Genomic DNA, 17,285 nt, shown 5'->3' with positions numbered 1-17,285 from the left:
AAGAAGGCAAAACAAAGATTTTTTTAGACAAACAAAAGATAAAAGAATTCATCAGCAGCAGACGTGCACTAAAATAAATGTTAAAAGAATTTCTTGCCTTTCTTCTTCTGGTCCTAGCTGCTTCGGGAGCTGCAGGCTCCAGTGCAGATGTGGCCAGTTCCAAGAACCACACTTCACATAGTCCAAAAAATGGCATAGAAATGGCATCAAGAAATTCTGAGCACAAAGATATAAATCTCTTAAGGGAGTGGATCCCAAGTTCCTGAGGAGCATATGCTTTGCCAAGAATCACAAGGGCCTAAAGAAGATGTTGCCCAACAATGCCAAGGCCATTAGCACATATGCAGAGGCTATCAAGGCCCTGAGAAAGTCCATAGAGGTCAAGCTCAAGATCCTAAGGAACTGCAAGTGCAACTGACTTTTCTACATTACTCACTCCAAGCTTCAATAGCATGATCATGCCCACATCACCAAGGATCTAAGGTTCTACCAGCCCAAGGCCAAAATCAGGTTTCAAACCAAAGACAAGCCTAGGGTTCCAGCTCCAGCTCAAGTTCCCAAAGATGCTTAGGTCCCCATGTAGCTTCCCGAGAAGAGGCCTCTGTCTGCCAATAGGAGGAACAAAGAAAGGTGTGACCCCTGGGCTATCGTCTGCATGAGACTGATGTTCTCCTGTGTAATTTGTAAATAAACCTGAGGCAGAAAAAAAAAAAGAATTTCTTCCATGTGACACCACATGGAAATCTGAATCTAAACAAAGGAACTAAGGGCATCAGAAATAGCAAATATATGGATAAGCAGAAAATAATTTTCTACTCAACGTTCTTCTAAAAATCATTGACTATGTAAAACAAAATAAAACAGCATAGTATGGTATTTATGACATATGTAGAAGTAAATTGTGTGATAACAATAGGACAAAAGGCAGGAGGTGAAAAAATGGAAGAGCCTCTGTATGCTTTTCTTACACTTTACATTGAAGTGGTATATTATTACTTAAAAGTAGATAACAATAAGTCAATGATAAGTTACAGATGTACTACAAAACCTAAACAATCACTAAAATAACACAACAAAGTATTATAACTAGTAAGTCAACAAAGGAAACTTTAAAAATAAAAAAAGGCCGAAAAATTAAGGGGAGAAATGAGCAAAGAACAGATAGGATAAGTAGAAAATAAATAGCAAGTCGGTAGATTTAAACCCAACATTAGCGTTAATCCCATTAAATGTAAATGGTCTACACACCCCAATTAAAGGCAGAGTTTGTTGGACTGGATTTAAAAAACCAAGATGGGAGCACCTGGGTGGCAAAGACTCTTGATTTCAGCTCTGATTGTGATCTTAGGGTCATGGGATTGAGCATCCCACTGGGCTCCACACTCAACATGTAGGGTCTGCTTGAGATTCTTTCTCTCCCTCTGCCCTCCCCGCTGTTCTCTCTCTTAAAATAAATTAATGAATCTTTAAAAAATGAAAAAACAAGATGTAACTATATCCTACCTATAAGAATTGTACTTAAAATATAAAAGACCCAAACAGATTAAAAATAAAAGAATAGGGAAAGATAAATTAACTGCAAAACAACTAGGTATTAATATCAGATAAAGTATATTTTGGAAAAATAATATTATAAAGGATAAACAAGGTCATTTTATAATGATTAAAAGGTTAGTTCAGAAAAAAAAGGTTAGTTCATTAAGAAGACATAAGAATCCTAAAATATTTATGTATATGACATAGGGCTATAAAATACATAAATCAAAAGCTGATAGAACCTTTAAGGAGAAAGAGGCAAATCTAGTTGCAGTTAAAAATCTCAATAAATCTCAATCAATAAGTGACAGAAAGTTAGCAAACCATGTAAATCATTTGAACAACCTTCTGTCGATCAGACTGACATGACTGACATTTATAGAATGTTACATCCCACAGTAGCATAATAGATGCTGTTTTGCTTTGTTTCGTAAAGATTTTACTTATTTATTTATTCATGAGAGACCAGAGAGAGGCAGACACATAGGCAGAGAGAGAAGCAGGCTTCCTGCAGGGAGCCTGATGCAGTACTTAATCCTAGGAATCTGGGTTCACAATCCAAGCAAAGGCAGACGCTCAATCATTGAGCCACCCAGCCATCCTGTAGATAGTTTCAAAATTATTATTAACCCATTTTATGTTATATGATAAGGGAATAAGAAAGAAAAATATTTGGTATTTGGTATAAACATAATAATAAAATAAGGAAGAAATTATCATAAATACTACAGTCTCCCTTTCTGCAATGTTACATAGTTATTTATAGCTGGTATTTATGACTACAGTCTTCCTCCACCCATTCCATATTCCTTCTGCCTTCAGCAAGCATCTCAGCCTGCCTGGTAAATCTGGACCACTAACAGTCCTGCCTGAATGGGTTGTGTAGTATTCCATTAACCTAATCAAAGACACTGGAGTACAAAAAGAAATCTAGGGGAATCCCCTAAGTTTCATACACAGCCCTCCTTATCCTTATGTGTAATAGCAACCTAATGTCTACCTGGCAGTCAGGACCAGTCACCTCAACCAACACAGTGATCCGCTTCTTTGCCTGTTGTTTTAGAGACATGAGGAGATCAAAGTGGCCCGGTGGTAGTTTTAAATTCCAGCTCAGAGAAATCATAATTGCGCCCTAGTTGGAAGCATTCTTCCCTTTGAAACTAAGACTTCTAAGTGGAATATGGTCATGGGGACAAAAAGCAAAATGTTACAGTAGATCACCATGGGTAAGAGCAAAAAGAAGAGCTGCTCCCATTTCCACGCCTTAATCCCTGGACATGTGAATCCTGACTATGGAAAGAAACAGCATCGTATATTGGACAATGATTTAGTGCAAATGCCACATTCTGGAGAACATAGCTCCAGCACTGCAAACAAAGTATTATCACCCAGCTAGCTCTACAACTGAGTCTGGAAAAGTCCATTCCACTATTCTATCAAGTCAGCTGCTTCAGAATGATGGAGAATATACTAAGACTAGTGAGTTTTATGAACATAGATCCACTATCACACTGTTTACTATGAAAATGAGGTTTTGATCAGAAGTGATGTCAGAAACAATACCATGACAGTGGCTAAGACATTCTGGGAATCCATGAATGGTAGGGTAGTAGAAGCATTATGGTCAGAGAAGAAAAATCAACATCCAGAATAAATCTTTATTCTGGTAAGAGCAAAGCACTGCCCTTTTCATGATAGAAATGGTCCAATTTAATCAATATGCCACCAAGTAACTGGCTAATCATCTCACAGAATGGTGCCATTGCCCTTGATATGGGCAAAGTGTCAATTTCTGCACTGGCAGATTGGGTACTTAGCAGTGGCTATTCGAGGTCAACCTTAGTGAATGATAATTTATATCATTGAAAACACACATAGCCCCCCTTCTTGCCACCATGGCCACTTTGTTCATGAGTCTATTGGGGAAATGGACAAAAATGGCTAGGGAAAAAGGCTAACAGGGATCCACAGAACTAACCATCCTATATGTATGTTATTATTAAAATGTTTCTCTGGTAAGGTTACCCATTAATAAGCATTTATAAGGGACATAAATACCTTCACATTCTGTGCCCATCCAGAGAGATCTATCTATATACCTAATCCCAGACCTCCTTGTCATCAGTTTTCTAATCATATTCCTTCAAAGTCCCTGACCATCCAAGCAATAGGCTACAGTTCATGAATTGGTATACAATCACACATCTCGGCCATTTCTCCTTCCAAGTAAAATGAGCAACAAAGTACATTGCTCAAAATTCTGCCCACTGGGAGGATTTTCCTTTACCACTGACCTGCAGGACTGCCCCAGAGTGAGGTGATAGTGCTGCATCTGTCCACTTTCAGTTGATGCCTGCATGTTATACAGAACCATTATAAAACAGGCCTGAGTTTTTTCTTCCTCAGTCACTTGGTTATAAAACTTCTTCATGAAGCCACAGATATGGAACCTCAAAAATGTAACAAAAAAGAAGAAAATAGAATTTGAGCACTTACTAGTGCCTTCAATGCCTCCTTCAAGTACAACTGTACATACCACTTCCATTTGGTAATGGAGAGCTACTGTGCACCTTATGGGTTGGTGGGTCATAAATATCCAGTTTCATGATGGCTAGCTCAGGATGCATTAACTAATATGGCCTATATTATGTGGTCATATGACAATGCCCCAATTACAAAGGAGACTTAGATAGAAAGCTTAAAACTTGGAAAAACAAAAGTTGTAAGAAAAAAAAAATTCCCCAAATATCAGAAGGGTTTTCTGAAAGTGGCTTGCCAGTCAGAAGGTCCTGATAAATTTCTACCACCACCTATTCTTTGAATTCTCAACAATCATATCCTTCTTCCATGCTTAAATTTAACAGCACCTACTACAACAGTAAAATGCTATCAACTAATGTTAAACAACTATCCTCATGTAAGAAAATTTTCTCACTTTTTGTCCCAAAATAGGGCCAACTGAACGAATTATCAGTTTCTGCACCTACCTCCAAATTCAGGTACTTTGAATGATATCTAATATTCCTTTAGTTTCATCTCAACTCCAACTTGATGTTTCATAAATTATGGGCTGAATTGCTACATTAATTTCCTGCCACCAAAATATACTATATAAATACATGGGAATCAGCAATGAAAAAATTAGTCAAAATATGTATGTGAGACAGCAAAGAAAATATGGGCAGACACTGCTTCTAATTTCTCTTTACAAGTCTATGTTGGTATTTATAAAATCTGTATCAGTTGACTATGTTTACAGTAATCGTGTATAAAAGCAATCACAAAACTTCAGCAGCATGTATTTGTTTCATGAGTCTTCTGGTCACTAAGGTCCGCTGGTCTAGGCTGATCTCAACTGGGTAGTTCTTCTGCTCTCAATTGAAATCATTCACACATTTGTGGCAAAATGCCAAAATGTGGGGGTGGCAATGCTCCATGTGCAAGGCCTCCTGTGGCTAGCAAGAGACCCAAACATGTTCTTTTCATGTCTATGACCAAGGTGCAAGAGCACAAGTGGTAACTTATAAAATATCTCAAGATTCAGTCTTAGAAGTGACACATCACCACCTTTACCTTATTTTATTGGCAAAAGCAAGTCACATACCTGAATTCAAAATCTAGGAACAAAGAGTATGAGGGAGGAAGCGGTAAACAATACATGTTACCCAAACTTTCATCTATTACTCATTCCATGTTTCCATAGCTCTTAGCCAGCAACTCAGCGGGCTGGGTATTTTGCCTGATGAGGTGAGGCAATCATCATCCCTAAGGGAGCCCTTCATTGTCCTACATGTATGAGATGTTCCTAAGTCTCTGTTCACTTTTCCAGTGGCCTTGGTTTCCCTTTTATGGAATTTTAATTAAATGTCTAATATTTAATATTAAGGATGATACAGAGACACAAAGGACCCCAAGAAAGAGTCTGGTCACAGAGGCAGAAAATTTGAAAGTGTGGTCTCATAATACAAGAAAAAAGAATATTTCAAGAAGATGATCAAAAGACAAGGAAGATGAGTACTGAAAATGTATCTTTGGGTACATTGAAGGAAAGCCCTTAATGACTTAATGAAAGCTGTTTCCATAGAGAAATGGAGGGGATGACCAGAGAAATTTTATATAATGATATATATCATGGCTTATAAACTAGTTATACAGAAAAACATAGAGACAAGCCAGTGCTCAGTTTACCCACCCACCCACCTGAACAAGTGCCCTTATCCTGCCTTACCTCACCCACCCCATAGGGTTAGGAATTCTGATGCGATTCAGCAACATTTTTGCCACTCATTCCTTTACATGCAGTGGGTCACAACTCACCCTCCTTCTTCTTTCTTTGCCCCAGTTCCATCCTTCTCTTACAAACTTTGCTCAAATTCATGGAATGTGGTTTTCACCTTTCCAGTATTTCCAGCATTAAAACCATGTTTTGATATTTGTCTTTTCTTTTGGACATTACAGTCAAAATCTAGGAAGATTTCTTCTTATGTGTAAATTATATTATATATAGATATGATTACTACATACATATAATTATGTATTATAATTACTATATACATACATATGATTACTGAATACATATTATTCAGTTGAATGATTTATGATATCTAATATTCCTTTAGTTTCATCAATTATATATATACATGTATATATATATATATATATAAGCTACCTTACACCTAGAACTCTTAGAAGTTTAAAATTTTTCAAGAAACAAAACCATCAGGTGTTGTCTTTTAATTACTGCCATTTCTTTTAATTTGGAAACTTCTCCATCAAGAGATAAGAAGAAATGTATTTCCTTCCAGCTTTTTCTATTAATATGATGATATTGTTTTATTGTTTTTTTAATAGTTTAACAATTATGTGAAGAGGAAGTACTAAATTTATAAATCTGTATGGAAGTTTATATCCAGGGAAGAATCAGGTAATGCCAAAAAAATGCTATTGTTCCAAAACCTAACTAAGGATGATCAGTCTTTACATAAATCTGCACATTTGCATTCTTTGAGGTCAAAGTATATTCATGGAATTTCTTCAGAAATAATTAAATATAAACAAATAAACAGGCATTATCCATCTTTGGCTTCTCTGATCATCTAGCCATCAAAGCTGTTGCTTAATGTACAGGCTTTGTAGAAAAGATGATCATTAGCTTGCAAACACACAGCTGGCAACATGGACAGTCAATCATCATGGTGTGGCTTCAGCGTCATTATTATTTCTGAATAAATTCTAACACTTTGATCCATCCTTTGAATATCAGCAGAAATCCTTTCCTTTGAAGAATGACAGCATTGATTTACAAGTATGAAAATGATACAGTCAAACCTTAAAACAACTGTATTCTGACTAAACCAAAATTTGTATTCATCTATTTTCTACTTTAATGAGAATACAAGTGGCTAGCATCCATCGGAGTTTTCTTTGAGCCAAAGTCCTATAGTAAGTGCATTTTATTTTTAACTTACCTATTGTTTCTATACTATTATGAGTCAGGGGCTGGTGGTCACTCCATTTTACAGTTTTGGAAAGCAAAGCTTAGAGAGGATGCCTAAGACACACTTTTCTTAAATATCCCTCAATTAAATATAACATCAAATTTGCATGACCTGGAAGGATGTGCATAACTGTGAACCGTGTCTCTCTCCCATAAACACCAGGAACATTTCTCTCATAATACTGACCCATACATATTTTTTGTAAGACTCTCCAATCACCTTAACATTGAAGAAGACAGTTTGCTTCAGTGAAAGTTATATGACAATTTTCATCATAAAAGATATATTTCACTGTGTATATGACAGTGAGATTTTTATAATATGTCATAGAACAAGTTGTAAGTAATTTTATATCTTATAATAGGAATTTTTGACACATCTTTAAACTATACCTCAATGTTGTGTTTAAAGAACATTTTTAATCTCAGTATTCTGCAATAAGATGTCATTTGCAATGAATATCAATATGTTTCATATACATCCCTGTTTCTTTAAAATACAAAAAGCAGTCTCAAGGATCCCAAGACATATGTTTTAAATGAAATGGAGGCTGGTGTTCTTGAAATTTTATTTTAACATGCTCCCTAAACCTTCCTATCACTACCATCACCTAATCAGATATTCTTCATTTTTAGTGTCCTCCTATATTACCCCCACTTCCTGGAAGTTTGCCAGATTCTCACAGACTTTCAGAATTGACAAAACACACTGTGAAAAATGTCTTAACAATGTGCAAAGTTTTTCATGTATTTTATTGAAATATGTGCATATTACTTACAATATTGCTTAATAAGACATAAAACTGGAAAGTGTTCAAAAGTTAAAGCCCAGGCTGCTGTCACCATCTTCATTCTTGTGAACTTAAATTACTTTTGTTAAAGAGAGAGGAAAAAGGAAATAAATTTGGGGTTCACAAAATACCCTCTCAGCACTTTAAAAAAAATGACTTCCAAATCAACTGAAACTACAGATTCCCTCAACCATCAGGAAGGACTTGCCAAGATTCCCCACCCCAACCCCGTCTCACTCAGGTGAGGTGCAGAGGCCAAGAAAGCAACTCAGTTCCACTGCACAGTGGGTGATTTCCAGCCAGCATGAATTGTGAAAGATATTAAGCCTAACCCCTTTACTTTATAAATGTAGAAAAACAAAGGGCCATCAGTTTCCAGAGTAAGCCAGTGGAAGAATCAAGAGAAAATTGTATCCTGATCCCATTCCAGTGCTTTTTCTTCTATGGTGCATGACTTCACTCAGATAGATGTAGTTCTAAGAATAGGTCATTGCCTTCATCACCGACTGAATTATCTCTATTATCCCCATTTTGAAAAGCTAATAAAGAACTTAAACTAAGCTAATAATTTGCCAATTTCATTGCTAAAGAAAATTAAGCCTGCACTCCTCAAGGTCTTCCCTAATGTCATAAAGTATATGATAGTTTATTTTTAATATATAATATAAAATAATAATTCATAAATAAAATACAGGATCAACAAAAATAAATATAACAAAGGGTCAAGATGTGTTGAGCTGGTGTGGCTTGGTTAGGATAATTTATAGATATTGAATTCTACGGTGTCTATAATGGAGGCTCAGATTTGTCTCTGAGATATGGGTGGCCAGAAAAGGGAAATCTAATTGTCTGAGTTTCATTCTCCTTGAGGAAAACAAAGCTTCTTGTAAAACTAGATTAAAAATTAATATTCTTTTTTGTAGATTTAACTAGTAAAAGTTATAAGTATCCTTAGAAAATAAGTAAAACTATTTGTAATACATTGTGATCATTCACAACTTCACCCATTTAACCACCTAAGCCAACTAAACCAACTAAACTACATAGGGACCCTGATAGGTTGGCTCTCCACTAAACAGCTCTTAAAAATCTGGCTTATTTCCTCATACTGCTTCTCTATTTTCCTTTCAAAAGTGAGAAATCTCTTTTCCTGAGTCCTTTTCAGAGTATCTATTCTCTTTCATCTTCAAAATCCATTTTGAATAAATGATTGTATACACACACATGCATATATGTCAGAATCATTGAGTTTTTAATTTTTTTAAGATTTTATCTATTTATTCATGAGAGACACAGAGAGAGGCAGAGACACAAGCAGAGGGAGAAGCAGGCTCCCCCCAAGGAGCCCGATGCAGGACTCAATCCCAGGACCCCAGGATCATGACCTGAGCCAAAGGCAGACGCTCAACCACTGAGCCACCCAGGTGCCCCTGTAGATTATTTTTAGGGTTGAACTGAATCTTCATATTTTTCAGTCCAACTCATTTGTGCCATAGATATGAAAAAACATAACCAAAAGGCATAATATTTTACCCACTGCTTCAAAACTAATTCATTTCCAAGCACCTAGGAAATATCTTTACTCTCTCTTTGTATTATAAAACTTTGAAAACTCAAACCTAGACTAATAGCAATTGTTGCTTTGCTGTTCTCCAAACGATATTTGTGTAATTGTGACAGGGTTACCCAGGATGTTGCCAAAGACATAGTACAGGACTGTGTTTTCAAGATACAATTAATGGTTATTTCATTGTGTATATTTTTTCTGAGGGGCCAAATAACACATGACAGTTTGAACATGTGTCTGATTTAATGATCAGTCTTTTCTACCTTCTTAGTACAATCATCAAACTATATAAGTACTTTTTTAATGACATTGATAATTATGATACTCTTACTGTTATTACTGAAATTCTCATATCATGTAAACAAAGTGTATTGTGATCTCAGTTACAAGCACACTCTCGATGAGGGATTTTTTGAAAAGATCCTGAGTAGCTCACACAATTGCCATGAAGGGGAAATTCTGGAAGAGGGAAAGAAATGAGATTTCCAGGAATATAGCCAGAGTGATATCACAAAACCAGCCTGGTGAGGACATAGACGCACAAGTCTGTCCACCCCCAGACTTGACACTGATGCTGCCACTGAGGCTTTGCCACCGTGCCCCTGGACCTTGGCATCACTGCATCTTCAGCCACCACCATCAAAATGAATTCTCTGTGGCCCCTGCTTTACTTCATCAGCTTCTACCAATTCAATGTTCAAAGTAAGTGCATCCAAATGTCAATTCTCTTATACCTTAGCAGCAAAGGAAACTGAGAAAGCAGCAAGCGGCAATTTTTACTCCATAGTAAGAGGTGGGATACTCCTTTCACCAAGATTCTTAATGTGGGAAATCCCATCAAATAAAGAAATGGGGTTCTGAGCACATAATAAATCATCAAATCTTATCCAAAATCCCATAGTCAAATCTTTTCATTCAATGTTTTTTTTTAAGATTTCTTTTTTTATTTATTTGAGAAAGAGAGAGCACATAAGTTGTGGGGGGCAGAGGCACAGGGACAAGAAGACTCCCCACTGAGCAGGGAACCTGACATGGGGCTCCATCCCAGGACCCCGGAATTATGATCTAAGCCAAAGGCAGACGCTCAACTGACTGAGCCACGCAGGCGTCCCCATTAAGTGTTCTAATTTCAGTAACAACATTATTTTTATTTTTTATATTTTTATAGAGGGTGGGAGAGAGGTTGGAGAGGAGAGGAGTAGAGAGGAAGAAAGAATTCCAAGCAGGCTCCATGCCTACTACAGAGCCCCCATGGAGCTCAATCTCACAACCCTGAGATCCTGACCTGAGCCAAAATTAAGAGTCTGACACTAAGAGGACTGAACCACACAGGTGTCCCAAAGGAAACATCATTAATATCACTGACAATATTGTTAATTGATAGTGATCAGTCTTGAAAAAAGGAGCAGGTTAATAAATCACCTGTACCTAGATTATGACTCTTTCTATGATAACAAATTCTTCTCCATGAATAAAAAGAAAAATACAATTCCAATTCTAAAATTTTCAACCAATGTCTTTTAGTTGCCAAGTTAACATACATCTGTGTGGTAGGTAGAACTAACTTTAAAATTTTTCCCCATTTCATTAAAAATTGTCCTTAAAAGTGAAATTCAAATTAATATCAAGATCTATTTTTTACTTGACACACTGAGGACTATCTTTTTTCTGAAGAATAATGCTCTGCCTGAACAATCCAGTCACTTCTGGCATATCAAGGACCTGCAGGTCAAGGATGGGCTGCCCCAGCCATAGATTTGTGTATCTAATCAATAAAATGTTTGGTAAAGGAGCACCTGGGTGGCTCAGTCAGTTAAGCATCAGACTCTTGATATCAGCTCAGGTCTTGATCTCTGGGTCCTGAGTTCAAGCCCCATATTGGATTCTATCCACATTGAGTGTAGAGACTACTTTTTTAAAATGTCTGCTAAAAACTAACATCTTCTTGAAAATTTCCTGAACAGCTATCTATATTTGACAATATCATAATAAGATGAAGCAGACAAGACTCCTTCACAATGTAGAAAACCATCTACATAGTGTGAGGTGTGCCGAAATAAATTCACCTCTTGGTCTTTTACCAATGCCTTAGATTCATGGTGTACCCAAGAAATTATGGACTTATTTATGAAATAATATTCAGAATCATTTGCTGATCCATTGATAATTTATGTAAACTTGGTGGCCTCTAGTTCCTCATTTGTACAGTAAGATTAGTAACTTCTACTTTACCAAGACATGGTGAGATTTAAACCACAGCTGGTTTAGGTGGTAAAGCTCAGTTGGTAGGGACTCTTGATCTTGGGGTCCTAAGTCTGAGCCCCCACACTGTGTGTAGAGATTACTTTTGAAAATTAAATAAATAAACAAACAAACAAACAGAGCTGAACATTTACAACACAATGCCCCTCACCGCAGAGACACTCAATCCATGTTAGTACCCTTGCCCATTTTAACATAAGAGACTGAAGGCCCCTATTCAAATACAAGGGTTGCTTGGCAAGTGGTTGAGGGGCCATGAAGTAGAAGCAGAGGGGAAGGCAAAGACTGAAATGTGAAAAGGCAGACAGCATAGGGTGTAAGCAGGCCTGTTTGAGGACCTGGAGACCGGTTAACAGACGGGACATAAGAGTTGTACAGATCTAACAGCAAGTTCTAGCAGCTCTTGGCAGAATGAGTCAAGAAGAAAAGAAAAAAGATACTTAAATAGGATCAGGCCCTAAAATAGCTAACAGGTAAGGCCCCACTAAGCTTATCCAATCCCTACACAGACTAGAGCAAGAGAACGAGAATTTAACTTCAGAGATACAATATATTCCTCAAGATTTAATTCAAATAGAACACCTGGGAGACTCAGTGGTTGAGTGTCTGCCTTTGGCTCAGGTCATGATTCTGGCATCTTGGGATGGGGTCCCGCATCAGGCTCCCCACAGGAGGCCTGCTTCTGCCTCTGCCTGTGTCTCTGCCTCTCTCTGTGTGTCTCTCATGATTAAATAAATAAAATCTTAAAAAAGAAAAAGCTTAATTCAAAAAAAAGCATTTCCCATCCCACACCCAGACTATAAAGGCCTGAAAATCAGTCAAAATTTGGTAATGATGAAGATAACAAATTTTGCTAGCGATCCCTGGGACATAATTTCACCCTGCTTTCTTGATCAATTTTCAAGAAGGCATATTACAGACTTTGCTATGAAACAAGTATCATTTCTCTATTCAAAAAAATTTTCTTTAAAGTGTCCAACTAATAAGAGGATCAAGTAGCTTAACCATTGTGATACAGAATTTACTGAAATGAACAAAAGAACAAAAATAACAGTTGAGTGGAAAAACTGAATTACCAAACTTCAGCACCCATTTTGATAGGTGGTCTCTTTTTTTCTAACAAATGTTATCAGCATTTAGAGACACTGTTGTGATGGCAAATTATGTGACTGGGGTTTTTCAGGCAGTTTTTCAATTTGAAAATACGGAACTCTCAAAGAACTTAAATATCCTAAAAATATTATTGAGTATTGACTTAGATATACTTTCTAAGCCACAAAAGAGGGAGATAAGGGATTGATCAGAATCATAGATTGAGAACATTTAACTTTCATCATTACCTCACTTTTGGCTTTTTTTGTGTGTAACTTTGACCAATTTATTCAATTCATTTGGTAATGGTATAATATCTTGTGAAATCACCAAATTTCTGTGTTACTAGAGATACTTTACCTTAACTGACTCCGAGGAATTTTACTAGAGTAATAGTTATAAAGTGATTTGAGAGCTTTCATTATCTGAATGCTAAATTTTATTAAAACCTTTATTTATGCATTTAGATTTTCTGATGGAACAAACTCAAATATATTTGTCTCAAAAAATGCAGAACTCTAAGGCTTTCTGAGTTAACTCAAAGCAATTTTTTCCAATAATATTTAATAGTCTCCATTTCTTTTGAGTAATATTGCCATGAGCATTTTTTATGATATTTCATCCACTAAAGTAAAAACTTATGGCAGTTTAATTCCCCAAATAAAAAGGGGCTGCTGTAAACATAACTGAGCTACCAGGAAGCAGATGGTTTTAATTATCTACATAAAAAGCTATTTATATTGGGAATTTGAAAAAACAATCTAGAAACAATACTTATTGTAGAAACATACATTTTAATTAATTTGGGCTTTAAGAAAGAATAAGGAGTGATTATTTAGTATTACCTAAAGTCAAACTGACATTAAAGGCTAGATATAGAAACCCAGAGTGCTTCTGTGGCAAGCTCTAAAGAAGTGCGGTTGCATATGTAATTGTATATTTGATCTCTTATGAATAAATTGAGGGGAAGAAGATTATTTGAAATCAGCACAAGCCCACTTGCATGATAATATACAATAATAGCCTTGTTTGAGCCAAGAGGTAAACATGCATATCGTATACTGTACAAACTATCCCGAATTTTGTAACCAGGAACATTCATTGGAACCTCAGAACTAAGGCGAATCATGCTGGATAGTATTTCTTCCTCCTTCCCCAAAGATTTTTTTTTTTTTTCTGATTAGGATACAACCTAGGGTAGTGGTTAACAGCAAACCATCCCTGGGCGTAGGGTTGCCAGATTTAGCAATAATAATATAGGACATCCAGCCAAATCTGAACTCAAATTTAATTGGGTGTCCTGTATTTAATCTGGCAATCCTACCTTTTCCATTTCAGTCACATGTTAGCTGTGTGAATTTGGGTGAGTTATTTAATGCCTCTGTGTCTCCTTATTAGTACAATGAAGAGGATAATAGGATCTAACTTACAGGTTTGACAATTAAATGAGTGAACTTCTATAGCATACTCAGAATTGTGCTAGTAAGTACTATATGTTTTGTAATAATAAATATTCCTGCCTCAAAGGAAAAATTAAGTAAAAAAGACAGCCTTTGAATCTGAGTGGGAAGGTCTTTTGCTTTATTCTTTTTTTTAAGATTTTATTTATTTATTTATTTATTTATTTATTTATTTATTTATTTATTTATTTATGAGAGAGAGAGAGAGAGAGAGCGCATGAGCAGTAGGGGAATGGCAGAGGGAGAAGAAGCAGCAGATTCCCCACTGAGCAGGGAACCAGCACGGGGCTTGATTCCAGGACCCTGCAACCATGCATGGCCTGAGCTGAAGGCAGATGCTTAACCAGCTGAACCAGGCACCCTTTGCATGACTGTTCCTGAAAATATTTATGTGTTAATTATAGGTACATATGTCTCAGATCTTTGTCTGTCACTACCCTCCATTTATTCTCCTATCACCACCTAAATTTATTCACCTTCCTCTGTTCTCCTTCCATTCACTGGCTCCCCCACCTAAGTCATTACTGATGCTCTGGCTCTGGGGAAGTCACCTTAGCTAACCCCTTGGGATTACATGGCCCTTGACTAGTCACATGGTTCCCTCTGCAGAATAGCCACATTTAACCAGAATTGAATGAACATAGAGCAAGCATAGCTCAAAAGAAGGTGGGCAAAAAAAAAAAAAAAAAAAAGCCATTTGAAATTGAGATCCTTAGCTGTGAGATCCAAGATGGTTATTTAACCGTGTTACGTGAGCATTCTCTGGGAATCTGTATATCTCCCCTCTGTGCTGATTCTTTTCTGCTCAATCTCCCAATAGGAAGCTATATTCTCTCCCCCACCTCCATCCCCCAAAAATGGAATTTGGCCAGCTGCTGCAATTGAAGCATAAAGGAACACACAAGCAGGTCAGCAGGCACTGAAGGGAGTGGGGGCAAGCTCGTGATTTAATAGGGAGCAGAAGGGACACCTGGGTGGCTCAGTCAGTTAAGCATCTGCCTTCAGCTCAGGTCATGATTCCAGGGTCCTGGGATGGAGGCCCACAAGCAAGCCCTGCTCAGTGGGGAGTCTGCTTTTCCCTCTCCCTCTGCCTGCTGCTCCGCCTTCTTGTGCTCTCTCTTTCTCTGTCAAATGTCAAATAAGTCAATAAGTCTTTTAAATAATAATAAAAATAAGGAGCAGACTGGTCAATCAGGACAATATGCAAATAGTATTAGGAGACTACCTGGGAGGGAGAAAAACCCACTCAAAAGTCAATGTTTTCTAAAATTCTAAATGAACTTCAGGACCCCAGATTACTTCACTTGGGCTACCATAACAAATTAGCACAAACTGTGGGGCTTGACAACAGATAAGTTGTTCTCAAAAAAGTCTGGGAGCCCAGAAGTCCAAACTCAAGATGTTGTTGACGGGTCTGGATCCTTTTGGAGACCCTAAGGGAGCTTCCATTCTAAGCCCCTCTCCTAAATCTCTGGTGATTTCTATGTTCCTTACCCCGCAGCCACATCCCCCAGTCTCTGGCTCCAGCTTCACATACCCTTCTTCCCTGTGTCCTTCGGTGTCTTCTTGTCTGTCTCTTATAAAAGCCCACCCTAAACAGGATGATCTCCTCTCAAGATCTTTGCTTCAATTACATTGCAAAAGCCCTTATTCCAAATAAGGTCATACTGTGAGGTTCCTGATAGAGGAACCTTCCCCCTTTTTGGGAAGGACTCCATTCAGCTCACTAGAGACTAAAAAAAGAAGTAATTGACATTTCAGGGTAGACCAGCTTAGAATGAGAGTAAAACAGAGTGCCTGGGGAAAAAAATTAGTAGAACTTGGACAGTATAAGATGAGAGGGACTTAGCTCCATCCTGAATGGAGACCTGCGTCTTAGGAATATGAGACTGAGGGTTTTCAAAATGTATTCAGTAAAAGGGAATAAGAGATTGATAATAAAAACCCACTATAACAGGTAATTTGCTAAATACCATTTCTAATAAGCTTTACAGAGTTCATTTTTAGTCATTCTCATGAAATCATTTTTATTATCTTCAAAATTCTCCCAATTATCCACCTTCCCCTAATTCCGGCACAAAGATTGTTATAAAATAAATAATGACAAGAAGGTGGTGCCCAGAGTCAGAACTAGGTAAGTAAAATAATTCAGAAAAAAAAGCTGTCTTACCCAAACTTTTTTCTAAGTATGGTCCATGCTTCCCAGGGATATTCTGGAAACAACTGAGGAGGTCTTCCTAGCCTGATAATTTTAACTTTCACCTTTAAGATTTGATTCACTGCCAGACACTAAACCAGGAGAGGTGTTTCTTTATATTAAGACTTCATGTTTTTAGAGCAGTTTTAGGTTCACAGCCAGATTGAAGGGAAGGTTCAGAGATTTCCCAAACAGAAGCTCACCTCCTCCATTATCAACATCCTGCAGCAGAGTAGTACATTTGTTACAACTGAGGAACCAACACATTATAATCACCCAAAATCCACAGTTTACACTGCAGTTCATTCTTGGCATACACTCCATCGGTTTGGACAAATATATAATGACATATATGCATCCTTATGGTATCATACGGGGTATTTTCATTGTCCTAAATATCCTCTCTGTTCCAGCTATTCCCCTGCCTCCCAAGCCCCAGAAATCCCTGATTTTTTTTTACTACCTTCATAACAGTTTTGCTTTGCAAAATTTGCTTTCAATATTTTATATCATTCTAATAGCCCCACCATAACGTAGGTATTACCTATACTTTATAAATGACAAAGTCAGGATATGAACCTAGATCCTTCTGACAAATAGAGTCCACTTTGTTCCCTTAATACATTGCCTCCCAGTCCCTCCTACAAGGTTGAAGAGTACATTTTGGATACGGAAACCCCTCCAGTGACGAGGATCCAGCATTCATTTGCCAGGCGTATTATCCTTCTTTTTATCCTTGCGGTAGGTAGCCAAGTGCTACATGCTTAGTGTACTTTGTATAAATAGATGATGACTTGAGTGCAAAATGAAAGGTCCTGCAACAAACCTGGACTAACTAATTAGGCCGATCCTGATTCATTATGTAACACTAAGAAACTAGTTA

Source organism: Nyctereutes procyonoides, unplaced genomic scaffold (genome assembly GCF_905146905.1).
Source record: "Nyctereutes procyonoides isolate TBG_1078 unplaced genomic scaffold, NYPRO_anot_genome, whole genome shotgun sequence".
In the NCBI taxonomy this organism is placed as follows: domain Eukaryota; kingdom Metazoa; phylum Chordata; class Mammalia; order Carnivora; family Canidae; genus Nyctereutes; species Nyctereutes procyonoides.
The sequence above is the reverse complement of the archived record's forward strand: the minus strand, read 5'-3'. Positions refer to the sequence as shown.